The following is a 4,772-nucleotide window of genomic DNA, read 5'->3' on the forward strand; positions in this document are numbered from 1 at the left end:
TCTTTCAATCTCTCTCAATCTCACTCTCTCAATCTCTCTGTCTCCCCCTCAATCTCTCTCTCTCTTTCTCTCTTTCAATCTCTCTCAATCTCACTCTCAATCTCTCTGTCTCCCCCTCAATATCTCTCTCTCTCTCTCTCTCTCTCTCTCTCTCTCTCTCTCTCTCTCCCAGTTACTCAGGCACAGCTTTGCTCCACCACGTTCTTCTTGCTGTGGTGCTTCTGCCTTGCCGGGGCCCAAGAGCAATGGATCCAGCCAGCCAAGGGCTGAAGCCTTTGGAACAGAGCCAAAATAAATTTTTCTGCCTATTAAGTTGTTTATCTCAGGTATTTTGTTACGGTAACAGGAAGCTAATTAACACTGTATTCAAGGCAACTTTTCTGAAGTTGAGAAAAACAAGTCTGAGAGAGGTGAAGGTCTCTGCCTGGGCTCACAGAGTGAAGAAACTTCATCTGCCCTGAAGGTCTGCCTTGAGCACGGCCCCGTGATTCACCCAGTAGGATCTGTGGACTTTCACCCTATCACCTACCTATACAGTTATACATTTAACAAACTGTTAATGGCTTACCCCATCATGTGGCTCTTCTAATCTCCCTGGATTCTAGGTGACTTTCATGCAATTGTGGGTTGAAACATCATTTTTTGGTATGGGGATTGGGCCTGACAGACAAGAACATGGCATAAAAATATAGACCAGCTATGCAGTGGTCTTTATAGAATGGGCTACCATGAACCCCTATCCCTCTGAGAAGATTGCCTTGGTCAACAGGACTAGATTATAACAGTGCCCAGGATCTCCTGGAATCTTCCAGAGTCCTTCAGATACTGGCTGCTGTCTGCTAAGTCTACTGTACTAGAGGCAAATTCCCAGGAACATGGACCATCTTCTTACTTCTAAAACTTTGCTCAGCATCAAATATCTCATAGTAGCCACTGCCAAAAAAGAAACATGGGGAGAGGAGAATGCTTGTGTGTTTGCTCCAGTGACCACATCATGAGGATTTCATTCATTCACTCTGATACCTTCTTCCTTCCCTTTCCCATTAGCTCTTACTCCCTTCCCTGGCTGCTGATTCTCAAAGAGGAAGACCTGCACTCCCAGGTCTGCAAGGACACTCACTGGTCGTGGTCCTGGCCTCCCAGCAGCTGCATGTGTGTTAACTCTGCAGTACGCATGCTCTTCTGGAGAAGCCCACTCATTTTTTTGTCAGCTCAGCCCACCCTGAGCATGGGGCTGGTGGGGCATATGGTACCAGGGATCAACCCACAGTCCCCTGCACCTGCCTGTGCTTGCCTAAGCAGGTACTTTAGACCCCTGAACTATCTCACCTGCCTCTTTTTTATTTATTTTATTTTTTTCAGAAGCCCACTCTGAAAGTAAAGTGTGGCCTAGGGCTGGAAGCTTCCCAGGCTGTCAGTTTCCCTTCACTGAAGAGCGATGTGGGCACATGCATGTGTATGTGTGTGCAGTCCTTCTTCTCACCACCCCCAAACTCACAGACATACTCGCCAGTCTCAGAGAGGGTCCTGACATGCTTGTGCTTTTACTACTACAAAAATAGTTTCCGTTGTCTAACTCTACAATTTTAAGAAAGATTTTGAAGTGAAAACATCTAGATAGGGACAGGGATGAAGGGTGAAGTTTGGGGAGAAAACAGAAGCCAGAATATTAGAGCCACCCAATCAAGGTTAGAAACAAAAGGGTGACAGTTGCATGTTTGACTTAGGTTAAAGAGCAAGATGCTTTCAGAGGACAGAGAAATCACATTTCCTCTCTGCCAAGCCCTTCTGCCAGTGTCACTAAAATGCCTGGGCAGGTGTGGACATGAATGTGAAGTGGTCCCATGAAGAAAGAACCAGAGGAAGATGGGGCTCCTCTACGTCCCCTGCAGCTCCTCTGGCTGCTCAGGCTTCTCAGGAAGCAGGGCTGGCTCCATACTGAGTCCTAGACTTCCTTTAAAGTGTTTTGTGCTCAGTTTAATGCTCTGGTGTTGCCATTAAATTTTTTGACAATTCTGCTACATGGGCTCTGCGTTTTCATTTTGTACGGGGACCTGCCAATTGTGTAGCTCATCCTGTTGAGAAGCACGCCATAGAAAGGACAGTGGCTAACACAGCAAAATAAAAGTTAGCAGTGTGGCCTAAAACAGTCACTTAACCACTCTGAGTCTCAGCTGGACTACAATTGGTGGCTCTTGGGGCTGGCTGTACTTTCAAATCACCCATGAAGCTTTGGGAAAATGTCAATGGGCTCAGACATTGTAGAAAAAGAGCCCAGACCAGGGTAGCTTGAAGCTTGGTTTGGAATGCTATGGTTCTGAAGCTCAATCAGTTCTGAAAGTCCAGGCCTAGGTGGTTTCTTTCGTTTTTTTCCCATAATTTTATTGATAAACAAATGGCAATGAGACAGTTTCAAATCAAATTGGTAGGACAGTTTCAATAATTAACACATTGCATACATTCTCCCTAGTGGTTAATTGCTGTACAAGATGTGGACAAGATATCCTATTTACAAACACCATTAGAACAAATCCCTCTATTCATTAAGAGAATGTAACTATATATCTATCCTAACCACTTTGAATACACAGATACAAAATGGACATTCATCTGTATACCTTTTTTTGTTAAGTTCTGTTATTTGAATATTATAGGTCTGTAAACTGAGCAAAGTATTCTAAAAGAGTCCAGTAGCCCATAATAGTATTGGGTCTTCCACTTGACTAGCAATGTCAGAAATTGTTGACCTGAGTCCCCTACAGCTCAACATAACACCATAGCTTTACTTCTTATATTTCGTTTTTATACTTTTCTACTGAATGGTTAAGACCAAGGTAAAGCAGGACCTATGCAACAAGAGTTGTAGCTTTTGGGTCTGATAAGGTCAGTGAAATCTCCTCAGGATTTATCCTGAGATTCTGTACCTCAGATTGTAGAACCTTTGTCTGTGTCAGCCATGTGGATGAGTCACGGCCATTGCTTGGTCAGTGTGCTCTCTGTGAAAGCCTAGGTGGTTTCTAAGATCTGTCTAAGCTTTCTGTGGTCGTGGATTTGCTCCTTTTGGTAGCTGGTACTTTGGGTACTGCTGTATTCCATTCTGTGATACAACCACATCTATTTTAATTTAAAATGAGCATTTAAAATTTGTTGGGAGCCAGGGAGATGATGGGGGCTGGGGAGATGATTCTGTGGAATAAGTGCTTCCCTGGCAAGTGCAAGGGACTGAGTTCAATCCCTGGTTCTGCCAAAAAAAAAAAAAAAAAAAAAAGTACATTGAAAATTTATTCCTATGTAATAAAATTAACACTCTGAAAGATGCATCATGTTTAATTTGAAAAAATAAATAAACATGGCTTTGTGGTTTCTGGCACATATGTAGCCCACTTGGGGACTCTCAGGATTAAATGCATGGTGATCTTTAAAGATAAGTACTGCTTCCATAGTCTTTACATCTATGGTGGTTCCCAAATATCTGTCTGCAGACAGCTGTGGTCATGTGCAAAATGGCTTTGGTTAATGTTTTATGTCCTCTGTATGCATCACCAACCCTGGGCCTATGAAGAAATCCATGAATTACTTCAGGAAGGTCAAATAAGGAGCTACTGGTTTAATTCCAAAGAAAAGTACTCACACCCTAAATTGCCCTCACAAGTGGAAGAAAAAAGAGAATTTCATCCTGAATCACCTTGAGAAACATCAATGCTATTAAGCAGTTAATACCAAACTACTCTGAGATTACTCTAGCCAAAGCATAGCAGGGGATGGCTGCATTTGGCTTATACACGGCAAGATCCTTCGAAATACTCAATGTGCTCAAACTATACTGTGTCCACTTAACTAGGGCAAAAGATTACTGCTTTAAATGCCCAAGATGGAAAAGATTACTTCCTTAAATGTCCAAAACTTTCTCCTTTCTCTCACATAGTCATCCTTGGAGTTGGATTTTATGAGCTAACACTCAGTAGAGTATCCATGAAGGATACAGTTTATTCAGTTATTTTAAAATGTTTTATATTAGACTGTGTTTACTTAATTCAAAAGAATATAACTTGAAAATGGAATTTCGTACATAAGCATCGAATAAGAAGGGGCATACTGACAATAAGAAGAGGTTTCCTAGGCCTCCTCAAATAAAACAGCACACTCTGGAAGCTGCCAAACATTTGCCATTTCAAAAACAAATACTGCTACAGATCCGCAGGTTTTTGAATACTTGAAAACACACCAGCCCCAAATCAACCAGTTAAAGAATGAAAAAAAAACCCATCTATGTCATTGGAAACCCTACACACATTGCTCAAAGCCTTAAGATGTATTAAGGATGTTTCAGTGAACCCGGAAAATAAACAAAGAATTTAACGTGAATGCTGTGCAAACAAGGAAAAAAAGGCAAAGAGCTGCCCTTGAGGTGGCTATAAGCATAGGAGATAGGCGCTGAGTGCCCCGGGAACGTTTAGGACCCAAGAAACAAGCTCAGGGACACAGATGAAAGATTTAATGGGAGAGATGATCGGGTGCCGCTGGAGAGGGAGGAGCTGGTGCTCAAGGCCGCCCGCCCTCCTCTGCCAGGTCCTGCAAGGCAGCCACGACCCCTGGGGGACACTGGCACGGGCCCGCTGGAGGGAATGCCCATCAGGGGAGTACCCTCCTCATTTTAATATGGAATCTCTATGAACCAGCCCCCACCATGGACCAGTCCTCCTGAATACGTGCTCGCTAGAAAAATATTTAAAAGGTAGGAATGGCCCAAGGAAGCAGACAAAAAATAAAAT

This window comes from Octodon degus, unplaced genomic scaffold (assembly GCF_000260255.1).
Source record: "Octodon degus isolate 3935 unplaced genomic scaffold, OctDeg1.0 scaffold00015, whole genome shotgun sequence".
Classification (NCBI taxonomy): Eukaryota; Metazoa; Chordata; class Mammalia; order Rodentia; family Octodontidae; genus Octodon; species Octodon degus.